The sequence below is a fragment of the Nannobrachium achirus genome (genome assembly GCF_963921795.1).
Source record: "Nannobrachium achirus genome assembly, chromosome: 3".
Classification (NCBI taxonomy): domain Eukaryota; kingdom Metazoa; phylum Chordata; class Actinopteri; order Myctophiformes; family Myctophidae; genus Nannobrachium; species Nannobrachium achirus.
In genome coordinates, this window is record NC_137812.1 from 18,508,809 (window position 1) to 18,529,794 (window position 20,986).

The following is a 20,986-nucleotide window of genomic DNA, read 5'->3' on the forward strand; positions in this document are numbered from 1 at the left end:
GGGGCCCATTTCGCAATAAATAGCCATAAATCACAAATGAAACATCCGGTCAACACCAAATTTTAACCACAATTCGCAGGTGATATACTCAACAAATCCCCAAAAGCATTTCCACTTCGACCCTCAGGGGGCGCCACAAACGCACAAAACGTAACCGTTTCAGGCCAAAACGCGTTTTTCAGGGGGAACAACCCTCTCAAAACGAAACACAAACGATCTCGGGAGCGACGCGACAACATAATCGTCTTGCGAAACTCGTGGGAGGAGCCTATTTCTCTAAAACAAGAAACCGTATCCTTATATCAAGAACGCAGGATCCCAACGGCAGCTTTTCAAATCGCGCGTCGCACGGCCCCGCCGGTATCCGTCCCTACGTCCTCTCCCTCGGACCCCGGCGTTTTCCTCTGGGTCCCGGAGGCGCATCCCCGTGACTCGCGCCGGGGCGGGGCGGGCAACCACACTCGCAATTTCACAAATTGCACATTTTCTAGTTGTGGGCTCGCCTGTAATCAAGTTCTCCTCAATACTTTGTCCGCTTTCAACTCCTACATACTTAGTGAGAAAATGAAAATAAAAACATCAATGTGTTCAACCTACTGTGGCGACGTGTGCTATTATTTTATACAGCAATCGGGCAAATGGTGGCGCTGTAGGAAGCCTTCGAAAGTGCGAACTTTGAACAGGTATAGCTCATGCTCTGTTATACGTACAGCCATGAAACCTGTATACACGTATGCGTCTCCTCATGCCGAACAACTTTTACGCTCTAACTTTTGACCTTTGACCTTTAGATCTCCCACAATTTGGAATTATATGAAAAACAGTAAAAATCTATCTCCTCCTGGGATCTTCGCGTTACGTGCACAAAACTTTTTTCACATGAACTTTGGACCAATACGGTCAAACTGTCTGGTCGGATTTCTTTTAAAGTGAAATATATTTTTTTAATTATTCAATTGATATTGCGGTTTTATGCAAATTATTCTTCGGCCTCTAAATCATACATGCAAAGTTACACGTTCATGGCATTTGGCAAAGATGTAGAGGGTTAGTCAAAGTATCACTGAAACCAATTTTATTCCAATCGGCCAAAGGGGGGCGCTGTAGGAAGCCTTCAAAAGTGCGAACTTTGAACAGGTAGAGCTCATGCTCTGTTATAAGTACAGCCATGAAACCTGTATACACGTATGTGTCTCCTCATGCCGAACAACTTTTACACTCTGACTTTTGACCTCTGACCTTTAGATCCCCCAAAATTTGGAATTATATGAAAAACAGTCAAAATCTATCTCCTCCTGGGATTTTTGCGTGACGCGCACAAAACTTTTTTCACAGGAACTTTGGACCAATACACACCAATAGGTCAAGGAACAGATACCAACCTTCTCACATTGGCCTGTTATAGCGCCACCAGCGGGTCAACTTTTGCATAACACATTTTTGGAACAAAATGGACCAATCTTTGACGTCAGTAACGTCAAAGAGAGCACTGCCTGCGATCTTGACATTTTGTGCTTTTATAGCCATTGTTTTCTGGCTTGAAGCGAGCCCACAATTGTTTCGAAGGAACAATATTTTTCTAGTTAGTGTGGTTGCCCACCAGGGCAACACACTATAGTCCTAGGGAAACTTTATTATTCTTTATAGTGTAACCAAAAGTTTGTCCGCCTACTCCTCCCACAGTTTTTGCACCACACACTCGCGCCATATGTCAAATCGACCGGCTTAATCGGGAATCGTGTGCTATTACTTTGCTAAGAGAAAAGTTGTATAGTTTAATTGATATTCATTTATTAGTGAATTAATTTCCCCATTGACTTATAATGGGAGCCGAGTTCAAGTATTTTTCTCTCAAAAGTCTTAAGGGCTACAGTTTCACAATTTGGAGAGGAGATTCATAGTGCTTCTAAGGATTAATTGAAAAATAATTACATCAATCGGCCAGATGGTGGCGCTATAACAGCCCACTTTACGTTTCGGCCTATAACTCTCTAACCGTAGGTCGGAAAATTAAAATTCCTTTTTCCCTGGATTCCTTGGGTGAAGACGCATCTCCCCATATAGGCCACGCCCATTTGCGTCAGGATAGATTTTCCGCCATTTTGAATTTTCTTCAAAACACACTTTTTGCTCCTTTTCCTACATATTTTCTCCAAATGTTACAAAAATCGGCAGACATGATCTCTGGACCCATGCAATGAACATATTCAAGCGATATTTTGATAGTCCATACTGTTCGCCCGTAATAGGCTTCCAAAATTAGCGGGAGGGGCTCGTTTCGCCAAAAATAGCCATAAATCACAAACGAAACATCCAGTCAACACCAAATTTTAACCACACATTGCGGGTGGGATACTCAACAAATCCCTAAAAGCATTTCCACTTCGACCCATAGGGGGCGCCACAAATGCGCAAAACGTAACCGTTTCGTGCCAAAATGCGTTTTCAGGGGGAACGACCCTCTCAAAACGAAACACAAACGATCTCGGAAGTAACGCGACAACGTAATCGCTTGCCGAAACTCGTGGGAGGAGCCTATTTCTTTAAAACAAGAAACCGTATCCTTACATCAAGAACGCAGGATCCCGACGGCACCTTTTCCAATCGCGCGTCGCACGGCCCCGACGGTATCTGTCCCGACGTCCTCTCGCTCGGGCCCCAGCGTTTTCCTCGGGGTCCCGGAGGCGCATACCCGCCGCTCGCGCCGGGGCAGGGCGGGCAACCACACTCGCAATTTCCCAAATTGCACATTTTCTAGTTTATATACTAGAGCAAGTTCTCCTCAAAACTTCGGTTCCTTTCAACTCCTACATACTTAGTGAGAAAATGAAAATAAAAACATCAATGTGTTCGGTTTACAGTGGCGAAGTGTGCTATTACTTTTTAAAGCAATCGGCCAAATGGTGGCGCTGTAGGAAGCCTTCGAAAGTGCGATCTTTGAACAGGTATAGCTCCTGCTGTGTTATACATACAGCCATGAAACCTGTATACACTTATGCGTCTCCTCATGCCGAACAACTTTTACCCTCTAACTTTTGACCTCTGACCTTTAGGTCTCCCACAATTCGGAATTATATGAAAAACAGTAAAAATCTCCTCCTGGGATTTTTCGCGTCAAGTGCACAAAACTTTTTTCACATGAACTTTGGACCAATACGGTCAGATTGATCAACCAGATTTTTTTTAAAGTGAAATATAATTTTTTAATAATTCAATCAATATTGCGGTTTTATGCAAATTATTCTTCTGCCTCTAAATCATACATGCAAAGTTACACGTTCATGGCATTTAGTCAAAGTATCACTGAAACCAATTTTATTCCAATCGGCCAAAGGGGGGCGCTATACGAAGCGTTTGAAAATTCAAACTTCAAACGGGCATAAGTCATGACTCGTTTCGTTTGAAGACATGCAACTTGTTACACGCGTGCTTTGACTCAAGCGTAAGACATCTGTGTCGTTGTTAAGTAAGCTCCGCCCTTCGATTTTCTGCCATTTTGAGCAGTTTGTAAAACACTTAAACCCGCTTTTATTCTGGAATTTTTGCTCCACGTGCACAAAACGTTTTTTACGTGAACTTTGGACCGATATCTAAAGATCTGTCAGATCGGATTTCTTTAAAATTGAAACATGCTTTTTTAAATAAATTCAATGAATATTGCAGTTTTATGCAAATTATTCTTCTGCCTCTAAATCAAACATGCAAAGTAACATGTTCATGGCATTTGGCAAAGATGTAGAGTGTTAGTCCAAATATCACTAAAACCAATCTTACCCCAATTGGCCAAAGGGGGGCGCTATATCATTTTGAGCAGTTTGTGAAACGCTTAAACCCGTTAGGATTTTTTTTTTGCAATTTGCATGAAACATTCTACACACAATCTAAGTACCTTTATCTAATAAAGTGCACACACACAAAAAAATAATAATAATGAATATAGCTGCAAGCAGCGATAAAGTGGCCAAAGCCAAAAACACCTCAAATCATGAACACAGCCTGCAATGTGCGTGAAATCTTGCAAGCACATTCCCAATAGGTCAAGGAACAGATGCCACCCTTCTTACATTGGCCTGTTATAGCGCCACCAGCGGGTCAACTTTTGCACAACACATTTTTGGAACAAAATGGACCAATCTTTGACGTCAGTAACGTCAAAGAGAGCACTGCCTGCGATCTTGACATTTTGTACTTTTATAGCCATTGTTTTCTGGCTTGAAGCGAGCCCACAATTGTTTCGAAGGAACAATATTTTTCTAGGTTATCTACCAGTCTATACTAGTCAGTCATATCAAGTTCTCCTCAATACTTTGGCACCTTTCAACTCCTACATACTTAGTGAGAAAATGAAAATAAAAACATTAATGTGTTCAGCTTACAGTGGCGACGTGTGCTATTACTTTATACAGCAATCGGCCAAATGGTGGCGCTGTAGGAAGCCTTCGAAAGTGCAAACTTTGAACAGATATAGCTCATGCTGTGTTTGAGGTACAGCCATGAAACCCGTATACACGTATGCGTCTCCTCATGCCGAACAACTTTTACGCTCTGACTTTTGACCTCTGACCTTTAGATCTCCCACAATTTGCAATTATATGAAAAACAGTAAAAATCTATCTCCTCCTGGGATTTTTGCTTTACGCGCACGAAACTTTTTTCACATGAAATTTGAACCTATATCTACACAGGCTATGTGGTGAGAAGTTTGTACGTTAAATAATGATTTTTTAATAATTCAATGTATATTGCGGTTTTATGCAAATTATTTTTCAGCCTCTAAATCATACATGCAAAGTTACACGTTCATGGCATTTGGCAAAGATGTAGAGGGTTAGTCAAAGTATCACTGAAACCAATTTTATTCCAATCGGCCAAAGGGGGGCGCTATACGAAGCGTTTGAAAATTCAAACTTCAAACGGGCATAAGTCATGACTCGTTTCGTTTGAAGACATGCAACTTGCTTACACGCGTGCTTTGACTCGAGCAGAAGACATCTGTGTCTTTGTTAAGTAAGCTCCGCCCTTAGATTTTCCGCCATTTTGAGCAGTTTGTAAAACTCTTACACCAGCTTTTATTCTGAAGTTTTCGCATTACGTGCACAAAACTTCTTTTACGTGAACTTTGGACCAATATCTAAAGATCTGTCAGATCGGATTTTTTTTTAATTGAAACATGCTTTTTTTAATAATTCAATGAATATTGCAGTTTTATGCAAATTATTCTTCTGCCTCTAAATCATACATGCAAAGTAACATGTTCATGGCATTTGGCAAAGATGTAGAGTGTTAGTCCAAATATCACTAAAACCAATCTTACTCCAATTGGCCAAAGGGGGCGCTATATCATTTTGAGCATTTTGTGAAACGCTTAAACCTGTTAGGATTTTTTTTTTTTTTTAATTTACATGAAACATTCTACACACAATCTAAGGACCTTTATCTAATATGCCTATGAAGTGCACACACAAAAATAGCTGCAAGCAGCGATAAAGTGGCCAAAGCCAAAAACACCTCAAATCATGAACACAGCCTGCAATGTGTGTGAAATCTTGCAAGCACATTCCCAATAGGTCAAGGAACAGATACCACCCTTCTTACATTGATTGGCCTGTTATTGCACCACCAGCAGGTCAACTTTTGCACAACACATTTTTGGAACAAAATGGACCAATCTTTGACGTCAGTAACGTCAAAGAGAGCACTGCCTGCGATCTTGACATTTTGTACTTTTATAGCCATTGTTTTCTGGCTTGAAGCGAGCCCACAATTGTTTCGAAGGAACAATATTTTCTAGTTGGTATTTGTTTGTATTTGTTGGTAAAATATTAAAGGAGTAGTTCATTACCAAAATTACTTTTTTTCTATTGATTTACTCACGCCATGTTTTTTGTCACATTTCTAAGACAATAAATTGATTACAGTAAATTTACCCTGATGGTTTCCCCATCCAGTGCATTTGGGTCCCCATCCGGAATCAACTGGGGGTAAATTTAATGTCATCACATGTTTGTCTCAGGAATGCAACAAGTCTCCATGGCATGAGTAATCAATAGAAAAAAAAACATTTTAGGGGTGAACTGCTCCTTTAAGATGTACTCATGCAATGATTTACTATAGGCCTACCAGGGGTCTTCAACAGGGGGTCCTTAGAGTTACTAAGGGGGTCCACCAAATCCTTGTGTGATAGGAAGGATGATAAAAAATAGCAGATCTACCAAGCTCTCAACGCCTCGCAGCGCAAGGCGTTGAGAGCTTTTAGATCAGGTTTGGTGTAGAGGTAAAAAAAAGAGCTGACCAAGTACAGAGTGAAAGGTCATGTTTTCAAAGTCGACGATTTAAGTTAAATGTCTGAAGATACACATTAACATGAATCCATGATGACAGAGCTGTCAAACAAGTCTATGAAATCCATGAAAATCTGCATCATACATTTATACAATAATTATATGTAGTGGGGGTCCCTGCTTCCTCTCTCTCTCAACTAAGGGGTCCCTGCTTCATCTCTCTCTCAGCTAAGGGGTCCCTGCTTCATCTCTCTCTCAGCTAAGGGGTCCCTGCTTCATCTCTCTCTCAACTAAGGGGTCCCTGCTTCATCTCTCTCTCAGCTAAGGGGTCCCTGCTTCATCTCTCTCTCAGCTAAGGGGTCCCTGCTTCAGCTCTCTCTCAGCTAAGGGGTCCCTGCTTCATCTCTCTCTCAGCTAAGGGGTCCCTGCTTCATCTCTCTCTCAGCTAAGCGGTCCCTGCTTCATCTCTCTCTCAGCTAAGGGGTCCCTGCTTCATCTCTCACTCAGCTAAGGGGTCCCTGCTTCATCTCTCTCTCAGCTAAGGGGTCCCTGCTTCATCTCTCTCTCAGCTAAGGGGTCCCTGCTTCATCTCTCTCTCAGCTAAGGGGTCCCTGCTTCATCTCTCTCTCAGCTAAGGGGTCCCTGCTTCATCTCTCTCTCAGCTAAGGGGTCCCTGCTTCATCGTTCTCTCAGCTAAGGGGTCCCTGCTTTATCTCTCTCTCAGCTAAGGGGTCCCTGCTTCATCTCTCTCTCAGCTAAGGGGTCCTTGGCCTGAAAACGTTGAAGACCCCTGGACTATACCATATAATCTAGATTAATTATTATTATTGATATTTTGTATTATTCCTTACATTTGGTCATATTTTAAAGTGTTTAAACAGTTTTATTTTTGTACTGTAAAGCGTATTAATGTGTTGTAATGTAATAGATTTGTGTGGACCCCTGGAAGAGTAGCTAATGGGGATCCAAATCAACAATACAAAATTAAATATAAGTACCAGCCCAACAAAGTGTGGCTTCATTTCAGCTGACCATTATCCTCTTAACTACCTTTGATATGATATATACAGCTGAGTATGATCCTACCTCTGATTTATTGCAACAGTAATCTGTTAATGTTCTCTTTAAACTTTGTGAATAAAACCTCATTTTGTAACTTCATCATTTCATCATTAAAGGTGTATTCAGTGATACTGAAAGTGGCCGGGGGTCATCTTGTCCCTTACTGGCCTTACAGCGTGGAAATGTTTAGTTTTTTATAGATTATAATGTTCTCGTTTTGATCATTAGACCCAATCACTGAATTTCGGAAGGCCTACGTCTCCAGCTTCAGGATATGTATGATTGTTGCGACCGAAGGTGGCATATACTCTGAAAAACCGTGTCGCTTGAGTGACCTTCCTTCCTTCCTTCCTTCCTTCCTTCCTTCTTCCCTTCCTTCCTTCCTTCCTTCCTTCCTTCCTTCCTTCCTTCCGTAACCTTCCTTCTGTAACCTTCCTTCTGTACGGGAATGATGTCAGTGTGATGTCAGCGAGTTGTGACATCACTTCCTGTATGGGGCGGCTACACGAAATGTGGATAACACTATATATGGAGATAGTCCAGTCCATCATGTCATATGGGACTACCGTCATAGACAGTAGCCAAAAGAGAAGGATACACAAGACTAAGAAAGACAAAAAAAGGAGGAGGAGGATAAAGATACCAAAAGGAGAGAGAAGAAAGGGTGGATGAGGTACAACATGTCTCAGAAAAGAAAATGTAACAAGGAGGTGGCAACGGGGCGGCTAGATAAAGTTATTAGGCCTGGATCCGACTTTAAGTCTACGCACAGGATTCCAGAAGTGTAGCGCTTATTCGCTCTTGTATCAAACTGGTACTCGAAACGTTCTTAGAATTTAATATATATTTTCTAAAGTAAATATGGGGGCGGCTGTGAAAAAAAGAGAAGAATAAAAAAGAAAAAAAGAGGAGGAGGATAAAGATACCAAAAGGAGAGAGAAGAAAGGGTGGATGAGGTACAATGTGCGGTATCCTCCTCTTAATTCAGAGCGACTTTGGTTCTCAAATACTTTTATTTTGACCATCATAACTAAACATCATAACATAACTACAGCCATACTCTACCCAGATTGGTCGAGGACTGGCTGGCCACCTCTGAAACCCGAATCTAGCTATGCTCGTAACACGGGCCATGGTGGAAGTCCTTATATGGTCAGCACACATTCTAGTGAGGAGAATGAATGGAAAATGTACCAATTATATTATTATTTGAATGAAATACAATCACTGAATATAGCTTTAACAATTCCATGACAATCGTTGTGTTCACTGAGGTTTGTCCTTACAGATGGACATGAAGCTGTTTCTGTGTGTGTTTAGACCAGTCATGTACCGTGGTCACAATGTCATTGTCTAATCCAGGGGATTTTGTCTCAGGGCACCCCATAAATATTGTTTTAATCCGAGGCACCCCTACATTATAATTTTCACTCCCAGCACCTTATATTTATAGCATATCGTTGTTGTCAGGTGGAAACCTTGTATGTCCAAAACCGTTCGTTTTGTATTTATCATCTATAATATGTACTAAACTAGTGAAAACAGCAGATCTACAAGCACACAACGCCTCGCGATGTGCTTGTAGATCGGCTGTTTTCACTAGTTTTGTGCGACAGTCTTGTATGATGAAGCAGGGCTTTGCTTTACCAAAAGACGTACACATTTGAAACTTGGAGATACAAGGTTTCTGCCCGACAGTGACGATATTTTAGTCATTATGTTGCGAGGAAAACGTTGAGATAACAGCCATTTCGGTTAGAACTGACTGAAAATAAAATTATACTAAATATTTTTTCAAGTGTCCAAATACATTCCAAAATATTATCAAATGATCTTGCGGCACCCCTGGACTGCCGTCACAGCACCCCAGGGTGCCCCGTCACCCACTTTGAAAACCCCTGCTCTAATCGTCCAAAACAGGAGTGTCACTTTTAGCTGGCGGCCCTTGGACTTAAGTCGTTATGCTGAGTGGCCCCCGGGCCCGGGGAGCAACCCTGGTCTAGAGGAATCCAGTAGAACCAGTTCTCTAGGAACCATCTTCAGCTGAGCAGCCCTGGTCTAAAGGAATCCAGTAGAACCTGATAGATCTCTTCTTCTCTCTCCCTATAAAGATGCTTGAGTTCAGAACACTGTGACTGACCACTGACTCTCTGCACACCAGGAGCAGAGCATCATCACCTGACAGGTAAGAACACACAATACTATGATCTGCAATGAGTTAGATTTGAAACACATGAAAACAGACAATATACTAACCAGTAAGACTCCCTAATCGGGAGATAAGCGACCGTCAGCGTGATTTAGGACAACATGTGTAGGAGCAGTGTCCAAAAATGTGTTTGAAAAACTCGGCCTGATGGTGGCGCTATATGGGACAGATCCATGTTGATGACATGAGTGTAGACATACTGTGTATCCATGTTGATGACATGAGTGTAGACATACTGTGTAGCGATTTGCGTGATTTTAGGGCAAAATCTGTAGGAGTAGTGTCCAAAAATGTGTGGTAAAAATCTGCCTTAAGGTGGCGCTGAATGGGAGAGATCCATGTTGATGACATGAGGGTAGAGCAAGTGTGTATCGATTTGTGTGATTTTAGGGCGAAATTTGTAGGAGCAGTGTCCAGAAATGTGTTTTGCAAGAATCGGCCTCATGGTGGCGCTAGAAGAGGGCCATGTGAGAATTGATGGGTTTTGGTTTGGCAGGCAAGTGTACAAAATTTGGCGTGTGTACAAAACTTGTGTGTACAAAAGTGCGTGTACAAAATTTGGCATGGATCGGGGCAACGGTTGCGGAGATATGAGCAGGGCAAAAGTGTGACGTGTGACAGACAGGCTGACGAACTGACGGACGGACAGCTGGTCGAGGTTTTGATAGCAACTGCGACCTGACGGTCGCAATAATAATCTACAATGAGTTAGATTTGAAAGATTAAATGTAGCTTATCATTTATTTTTAACCCCCTGTGGGCATCTGATGGGTTTGTCTCATTGGGTTGTATTTGAAAGAAAACGTAATTAAATTAAGTGAAATTAACGGGAGAGAAATGGACTTGAGCCATGATTTTAAGAATGATTTTGGCCCAGAAGAGAAATTAGAAGTTTGCCCGGGGACCCAAACTAATGAAGATATCAGATCTACAAGCTCACAACGCGTTGGTTCGTGCCGCGTTGTGTTCAATACTGTTTGTTTTCTAATTCATGGAATTTATTTCCTTTTTATTTAATTTCTTTACTGAAAATAATAATGGCTGAATTTGTTTTTAAGTTGTGAAGAATTCTGCTTTTTTTTTTAAATGTTTTGAAATCATAATAATTGACAAGTAAATGTAGAGATAAGGGGACCCATAAAAATGTATCCATGGCCCACATATGGGTCGTGAGCCAGTGTTTGGGAACCAGTTTACCATAGATTGAGGAGGACATTTTAATCATAATTCTGTTGTTTTCATGAACAGAAAATATTACTGTAAACACAAAGAGCTTTATTAGCCTTAAATGAACCAAATGGACCCTTACAGCTCTGTAACTCTGAGAGTGTACACATGGAACCAAATGGACCCTTACAGCTCTGTAACTCTTACTTGTAAGGGTCCATTTGGTTCGATTTGCACCCTCTCATTGTTACAAACCTTTGCTAGGGAGCTCCGTACCAGATTTGTGTTGTAGGAATGTTTTAATAAATGTTTCAGGAGTTATTAATAATGTAACGTAATGTAACATAATGTAACAATTATTATTATTATTATTATTATTACCCTTATTATATTATTATTATACATGCTGTATGGATTTGCTTTCACTGGTCTACAGTACGAGTCTCTATGTAATGTGATATTAATGAATAGAACTAAGGAACACTTTCTTACAACAAGGGTTCATATTTTATTGCGACCGTCAGGTCGCACTTACTATCAAAACCTCCACCGCCTGTCTGTCTGTCTGTCAGTCGGTCCGTCAGTCTGTCACGCCACTTCACGTCACACTTTTGCCCTGCTCATATCTCCGCAACCGTTGCCCCGATCCATGCCAAATATTGCACACACACTCCTTGCCTGCCAAACCACAACGTCCCATCAATTCTCACACGGCCCTCTTCTAGCGCCACCATGAGGCCGATTCTTGCAACACACATTTTTGGACACTGCTCCTACACATTTTGCCCTAAAATCACGTTCGCTTATCTCCCGATTTAGGAGTCTTACTGGTATAGTAATTAGAGAAAAGAAAAGATGAGTGTTAAACGTTTCCATTTACTTCTTTCTATCGTTTTAGTGATTTTAACTATTTTGATTTGCATGGTTGGGGGCATGCATGCAAGTGTCCAAATATATGTATTTTTATGCACAATAAGCCCATTCCCAAGATGCACCGCAATTGTGCATGGGCAGATGTGACTTATGGGGGCTGGTGTAAATAGCAACAAAGATATTGCCAGCTTATTGTGTCTAAACAAATGCTAATGCTAACACATGATAATGCTAACAAATGCCTAATGTTTAAAATGCTAAAGGAAAAAATTCAATGATAATGCTAAAAATGCTAAAGCTAATGCTAATAAAAATGTTAATGTTAAAGCTAATGATTAAAATGCTAATGTAAAAAATGTTAATAATGATGTTAATGTTAATGCAAAAATGCAAATGCTAACACCAACTGCTATACAAGGTTGCACACACTTAGCGAGCTGCAGGCACACTTAAAATTTCTTAGAAATGTTCTTTTCTAGTTCTAATTACAATCTAAAATATGAACCCTTGTTGTAAAAAAACAAAGTTGTCCTTTAAAGTTCAGCTTGTGTTCTCCACATCCAAAGCATTAACTTTTTCTCTGCCATTTTAAACATAGCTGTAGTAAGCAGCTGCCAAATTGTCCTTACCTTTTAACGTGGGCACGCGCACGCATCGTGCACAATCTGTGCGCGACTCATCTAGTAGACGTGTAGACTCGGTGACAAGCTTTCGAATACAAAAAACCCCATTGAAAAAGACATATCCGTTGCCACGCCGTATCTCTGCTTATCAGCCAGTGTTTACATGAAAAAGCATTGAAAAAAGCCAACTGTGCGCTATGGTAACACGTGGACACGTTCGCGCACAAAACGCACGATATGTGCGGGGATCATAATCCAGGCGTGTAGAGACTGGATCAAAGTTTCCAAACGCAAAAATCCGATTGAAAAACGAACGTTCCATCGCCCAGTAGCTTCCACTTCTGTTACACAGTAAACCAATGGAGGCGGGACTATGGCCCAGGCTCAGACTGGATACGGAAAGCTGGATCCGGTCCAGACCGGAAATGACCGGATACAGTTAGGGGGGCGGGCTTAAGAGCCAGAATCAGCGAAAATCTGCGCTAATACTTTTAATCCTTTCATAATGATTAAAGCTAATTAAACTTTGCGGGCTCTACGGGCATGGCAGCGCGGTACAGCGGGAAATCTACGGTCTCTACGGGGATCGCGAGGTATGAGTTAAGAGAATGAAATTAAAAGCTGACATGTTAACATCATGTGTTTGTAGGAATCCACCATGGCGTCACTTGAGGAGCGTATCCTGCACGCTCTACAAGATCTGGATGAGAATGACCTGAAGAGCTTCAAGTGGCTTCTGCGACGTCGTCATAATGTTGCAGGTTTCGAGCCGCTGACAAAGAGTGATCTGCAGAAGGCCGCTGACATCGAGGACGTTGTCGACCTGATCAGTGAACGTTTCCCCGGTAAAGAAAGCGTCATCATGGACACAATTCTATCGAAGCTCAACAGGCATGATCTGGCGCCCAGGTTTAGACACACACCAACAGGTAAGAAGAGAGGATGGATAATGTTTATGTGGTAACACTGTCTATGCATCCCATGTCTATAATAGCTTTTAGTCCAGGATAAACTGTCAGGCCCTTCTCTGGCCTTAGCTTAGGGTTGATTGCAGGAGGGAGTTTCTAAAACATGAAGGAAAGAGGGTGGAAAATGGTCTCACACTCCATAGAAAGTTGAACTCTTTAGAGTCTTTAGAATAAAGTCTTTAGAATAAATATACTGTATGTATGTTTACTTTCCACGCTCAATAAAGTGCTCCAAGTGTAAAGTGCAGCAATCGTTTTGGTCACGTGACCATCATCATCAGCATTGTGACATTCAGCTGTAATATTTATTATTATCACAATGATTATAAAGCATTATTAAATGATTATGTTTTTTATGAACTAACATGGGATGAATAGGATGTTATCAAAATGTCTACCTTGTAATTATTGTAGTATTACTTGACTTTATAATGTGTAGAGTTAGTTATTCATATTTACTTCAATACAACAATATTACAATAAATACAAGATAAAGATATAAAGAAGATATGATTATTTGACTGTTTTGTGTTTAATCTAAACATATGTTCTTTCTGTATGTTCTGACAGGAACAGGCCCCAGCGCTGAAAACACACTTCTTGGTGAGAAATTGATTATTAAAAACCTGCATAAAAGTCTGTAGTTTATTGTTCTGTTGATGGCTCATCTTAATGTATACATCTGTCATTACAGCTCAGCAGATGTTTGATATGAATGCTCAATTTGAGAAACTAAACACTGCATCATCAAACCAACAGACTGGTGAGTAAAATTACATGTTTTTAATAGTAAACTGATGAATAGTTGTTTTAATCTGTTTGTTTATAGCCTCGGAAACCCAGACTTCTTTTGGTGATCGGAAGAAAAAGAAGTCTGGGCAAACCCCCCTATAACTGTGCTGGCTCATGACATTTTAATTGTATAAATAAATTTAGCCGTTCAGATATCTTATTTTACATCAGTATTGTTCATGTGAACTGGTTTGTTTAGGCTTATCCATTATAATGATAAAATCACTATGATTTATCAGTCGTTTTCCACCTTGGATCACTTCCTCATTTACTCAAAGTAGACAGCAGGGGGAGTCATGTCCCTCCTCATTTACTCAAAGCAGACAGCAGCAGGAGTCATGTACCCCTCTGCGTCATTTTGCGACGTCGGAGGACGCGGCGAGATCCGCCGGCCAACAAATAATGTCCGCGTTCCCTCAGAGTGGTTTGTTTATAATGTGCTTGTTCTGTTGACCGTTTATCAAAATGTACAAATATCTCATTGCAGCTCAGGAGGTTCGTTATCTGAGGGCTGAGTTGGAGAAACTAAAGACTGCACAGAACCAACAGACTGGTGAGTCATCTGAAATGTTTTAATAGTAATGGTTAAATGTATTAATATCACTGCTCCTGATGGTTAGGATGGTTAAACGTATTAATATGATAGTTAGGATGGTTAAATGTATTAATACCACTGCTCCTGATAGTTAGGATGGTTAAATGTATTAATATCACTGCTCCTGATAGTTAGGATGGTTAAATGTATTATTATCACTGCGCCTGATAGTTAGGATGGTTAAATGTATTAATACCACTGCTCCTGATAGTTAGGATGGTTAAATGTATTAATATCACTGCTCCTGATAGTTAGGATGGTTAAATGTATTAATATGATAGTTAGGATGGTTAAATATATTAATATCACTGCTCCTGATAGTTAGGATGGTTAAATGTATTAAAATCACTGTTCCTGATAGTTAGGATGGTTAAATGTATTAATATCACTGATCCTGATAGTTAGGATGGTTAAATGTATTAAAATCACTGCTCCTGATAGTTAGGATGGTTAAATGTATTAATATGATAGTTAGGATGGTTAAATGTATTAAAATCACTGCTCCTGATAGTTAGGATGGTTAAATGTATTAATATCACTGCTCCTGATAGTTAGGATGGTTAAATGTATTATTATCACTGCTCCTGATAGTTAGGATGGTTAAATGTATTAATATGATAGTTAGGATGGTTAGATGTATTAATATGATAGTTAGGATGGTTAAATGTATTAATATGATAGTTAGGATGGTTAAATGTATTAATACCACAGCTCCTGATAGTTAGGATGGTTAAATATAGTTAGGATGGTTAAATGTATTAATATGATAGTTAGGATGGTTAAATGTATTAATATCACTGCTACTGATAGTTAGGATGGTTAAATGTATTAACATCACTGCTCCTGATAGTTAGGATGGTTAAATGTATTAATATCACTGCTCCTGATAGTTAGGATGGTTAAATGTATTAAAATAACTGCTCCTGATAGTTAGGATGGTTAAATGTATTAACATCACTGCTCCTGATAGTTAGGATGGTTAAATGTATTAATACCACTGCTCCTGATAGTTAGGATGGTTAAATGTATTAAAATCACTGCTCCTGATAGTTAGGATGGTTAAACCTCATTTCACTGTGAATGCAAATATACATACTAAGCAGTGTGGACTACATTATATTAATACATTAGATATTATTCTTGGTTTATCTAAACAAATGTCTTTCTGGTTGAGAAATGTATTATTAGTATTATTAAAACCCTTGTTAATAGCTTACTTGTTCTGTTGAAGTTTCATCAAAATGTTCAAATATCTGTCATTGCAGCTCAGCAGCTGCCGCCTCCAGCAGTGCCTCCACGTCCAGCACCTTCTCCTGTTGCAGCTTCACGTCCAGCAGTGACTCCACGTCCAGCACCATCTCCTGTTGCAGCTTCACCTCCAAGCAGAGCCGCGTTCTTGAAACGTGAGTACATGTTGGTTTAGTGTGCGTATGTGTGTGTGTGTGTGTGTGTGTGTGTGTGTGTGTGTGTGTGTGTGTGTGTGTGTGTGTGTGTGTGTGTGTGTGTGTGTGTGTGTGTGTGTGTGTGTGTGTGCTTGTAGTCAAAACAGCAGTGAAATGCTGGTTATTTTCTCTCTACAATAAACCTCTTTGCCGAAAATAACAGATCTACAAGCTCACAAAACACACTTCTTGGTGAGAAATTGATTATTAAAAACCTGCATAAAAGTCTGTAGTTTATTGTTCTGTTGATGGCTCATCTTAATGTATACATCTGTCATTACAGCTCAGCAGGTGCTTGATATGAAGGCTCAATTTGAGAAACTAAACACTGCATCATCAAACCAACAGACTGGTGAGTAAAATTACATGTTTTTAATAGTAATCTGGTGAATAGTTGTTTTAATCTATGTCTTTAATTTGCTTGTTCTGTTGTTGTTTCATCAAAATGTACAAATATCTGTCATTGCAGCTCAGCAGATGCGTGCTCTTCTTAAGGCTGAATTTGAGAAACTAAACACTGCATCATCAAACCAACTGACTGGTGAGTAAGATGACATGTTTTTAATAGTAAACTGATGAATAGTTGTTTTAATCTGTTTGTTTATAATGTGCTTGTTCTGTTGACCGTTTATCAAAATGTACAAATATCTCATTGCAGCTCAGGAGGTTCGTGATCTGAGGGCTGAGACTGCACAGAACCAACAGACTGGTGAGTCATCTGAAATGTTTTAATAGTAATGGTTAAATGTATTAATATCACTGCTCCTGATGGTTAGGATGGTTAAACGTATTAATATGATAGTTAGGATGGTTAAATGTATTAATACCACTGCTCCTGATAGTTAGGATGGTTAAATGTATTAACTCTTTTACTGCCACAGCACCTTCTCCTGTTGCAGCTTCACGTCCAGCACCATCTCCTGTTGCAGCTTCACCTCCAAGCAGAGCCGCGTTCTTGAAACGTGAGTACATGTTGGTTTAGTGTGCGTGTGTGTGTGTGTGTGTGTGTGTGTGTGTGTGTGTGTGTGTGTGTGTGTGTGTGTGCTTGTAGTCAACACAGCAGTGAAATGCTGGTTATTTTCTCTCTACAATAAACCTCTTTGCCGAAAATAACAGATCTACAAGCTCACAAAACACACTTCTTGGTGAGAAATTGATTATTAAAAACCTGCATAAAAGTCTGTAGTTTATTGTTCTGTTGATGGCTCATCTTAATGTATACATCTGTCATTACAGCTCAGCAGATGCTTGATATGAAGGCTCAATTTGAGAAACTAAACACTGCATCATCAAACCAACAGACTGGTGAGTAAAATTACATGTTTTTAATAGTAATCTGGTGAATTTTATTCTGGAATTTTCACGTCACGTGCACGAAACTTTTTTGACATGAACTTGTGACCAATATCTAAAGATCTGTCAGATCGGATTTCTTTAAAATTGAAACATGCTTTTTTAATAATTCAATGTATATTGCGGTTTTATGCAAATTATTCTTCAGCCTCTAAATCATACATGCAAAGTTACACGTTCATGGCATTTGGCAAAGATGTAGAGGGTTAGTCAAAGTATCACTGAAACCAATTTTATTCCAATCGGCCAAAGGGGGGCGCTATACGAAGCGTTTGAAAATTCAAACTTCAAACGGGCATAAGTCATGACTCGTTTCGTTTGAAGACATGCAACTTGCTTACACGCGTGCTTTGACTCGAGCGGAAGACATCTGTGTCGTTGTCAAGTAAGCTCCGCCCTTCGATTTTCTGCCATTTTGAGCAGTTTGTAAAATGCGTAAACCCGCTTTTATTCTGGAATTTTCGCTCCACGTGCACAAAACCTTTTTTACGTGAACTTTGGACCGATATCTAAAGATCTGTCAGATCGGATTTCTTTAAAATTGCTTTTTAAAATAAATTCAATGAATATTGCAGTTTTATGCAAATTATTCTTCTGCCTCTAAATCATACATGCAAAGTAACATGTTCATGGCATTTGGCAAAGATGTAGAGTGTTAGTCCAAATATCACTAAAACCAATCTTACCCCAATTGGCCAAAGGGGGGCGCTATATCATTTTGAGCAGTTTGTGAAACGCTTAAACCCGTTAGGATTTTTTTTTTTGCAATTTGCATGAAACATTCTACACACAATCTAAGGACCTTTATCTAATATGCCTATGAAGTGCACACACACAAAAAAAAAATTATGAATATAGCTGCAAGCAGCGATAAAGTGGCCAAAGCCAAAAACACCTCAAATCATGAACACAGCCTGCAATGTGCGTGAAATCTTGCAAGCACATTCCCAATAGGTCAAGGAACAGATACCACCCTTCTTACATTGGCCTGTTATAGCGCCACCAGCGGGTCAACTTTTGCACAACACATTTTTGGAACAAAATGGACCAATCTTTGACGTCAGTAACGTCAAAGAGAGCACTGCCTGCGATCTTGATATTTTGTACTTTTATAGCCATTGTTTTCTGGCTTGAAGCGAGCCCACAATTGTTTCGAAGGAACAATATTTTTCTAGTTCATTGTGTTGCCTGTAGGCAAATGTTAAAGTTTTCTGTTTATTCTATGCAACATAATTGTATTTTCCATTTACATTTACATTTGAAAGGCTTGTAATAAGTACTTTATTATGAAGTTGTGCACCAGTGCATTTGATTTTGAAACCCTTCTTGCATAGAGAGAGTCACTTCCTGTCAGCACCATTTTGATGCAGCAGTGCACAGAGAACGGAAACTATTTAGAGGCAATGCCGTACGTTTTGTTGTTGATTTCAGTTATGTTAAGTTTCTGTACAGGTTTGAGTGTTTATTTTGGTTTTGGGGAAAGTCAATTCTTGTACCATGTTTTGTTTGCTGCTGTCTGCAGCGAATAGTAGCCTAGTGCACAGGTGTATGGCATCTTGCTAATCACTTTCTTTGAATTGTATGTCTTGTAAATTAGCAACTTAACTGGTTTCCTTTTTATTCTGAAATGTCTGTAATGCTGTTAATTAAGAACACACACACTAAATGTTTGTATTGTTTTATTATTTTACAGTTTTCACCGTCATGTCTTTGAAGAAGTGCAACAGTAAATGGTCAAATCTTACTCAGACTCTGTCTTCATTGGCTGTGGTTTAACTTGGTGTTAAGTAACAGTTCCCTACACTGCATGAGAACACTACATTCATTTAATATTATATATTGCATTGTAACGTGAAGCTTGCCCAGCAAGCCAAATTACGTCATGATGACGTCCTCCAGTGACGTTCAGAACTAGGCCAGATCACAGCCCATATGGGATCATGATCTTGACGTCATTACCAGGATGTCATATTATGGACTTATGGATTATTGTTTTGTTTGTAATATTAGTTGAAATATGAGCATATACGGTTATATTCGGGGACATATCTGACTAGTCATGGTTTGACTTGATCTGGCCCCAATCGAGACGTCACTGATTGTTCCAGGTCCTGACCGTGCTTGCTGGGTGACCAATCCTCAAATCCATTTTTTGGTCCATGCAGAGCAAGTTCAGGCAGACAACTCAAAGGTATTATTACCAGTAAGAAGCCCTAAGGGGAGAAGTGAGGTTGCACTGAAACAACAGAGATTGACATGTCCATATATGGGCATTCCCAGATTTGGGCTTAATATTGATGACATCAGGGATCTCCATATACAGTATGAGCATAAAAGGGACAATGACGGATTTCATTTTCAAGTGTGACTCACGTCGTGGATGGTGTTTAAGTTGGCCAAAAAATTAGGCCATATTTTCCCAAATATGGAGATGACTGACATAATAGATGTCTGTCATCATAGACCACATGAGACTGACACAATACGTCCACATATGGGACTGACATTGACATTTCCTGTTTTCTACCACCCTATGCCTTTAATATGATTATAACATGTGTTTATTTTTCATAGAAGTCTAGAAAGGTATCACAGCTAAGTTAGAACCCATTTGTATTTTCATTATGCCTCTTATAGCTCTCTCATCTTTGCTCTCGGAAGCTGTTGGCCCTGAAAGAGAGGCACACCAGAATGCCACAAAATGGGCGAAGAAGTCTAAAATTCTGCAGAACCTGACAACACCCGAACCCGACCGACATTTAGGGTAGGGTAGGGCCTAAAATGTATGCTAATTAGTAGGGCCGGGTAGGGCCTTGGGCTCAATAAAAAAAGAAAATATATTTTTTTATTATTTTATTACTATTACTCTGTGATAGACCCGGCCATACCCAACCCGACCCGACGTTTTCGGGCCGGGTAGGGCCTAAAATTTATGCTAACTAGTATAGGGCCGGGTAGGGCCTCGGGCCTGCCCAGTTAGGGCCGGGCCTTAATTTTCAGTCCCGTTGAGAACTCTACGGAGAAGACCAAAAAGGATGGAAACTAGGCATAAGTTGAGAACCGTTGTGTGGTACAGGTAATTTCTATTTTTGTCAGCCATTGCAAGTTCCAGTTAGCGCAACAATCTACAACCTCTTCAAAGGGCCTTTATGTAAACCTTTGTACACGTCTTGTAAATAATATTGCATTAATAACACAAAGTTCTTTGCTCGTCACGTTTCCTTGATCTTGTCTTCATAAAGTCCAACTGATGATAGAGCAAAGTGAGATAAAAGAAAAGAAAAGCAAAGATGAAAGAGAAAGTTAAGAAAAGGTAACAATGTGCAAAATCAATATCGAGCAGTACACCTGAAAACATAAACTTTGTCTTTTATTTCTTGCAAGTGCATTCGTCATTTAGCATATTAATTCAAGCTAAACATGAATGAATTAAGCCATATGCTGCCCAAGACACGTTGTGGTGATGATATGTTAGCTTATATAATATTGGCTGGGACGACCAGCAGGTGGGCGGATTCCATACAGTATTATGTCCTTTCACTAGCTAACAAGAAACACACCATGAAGGTTTAAGGGTTTTAATGAAGTAAGGGCTAGTGGTGGGAATTTTTGTTCATTTCC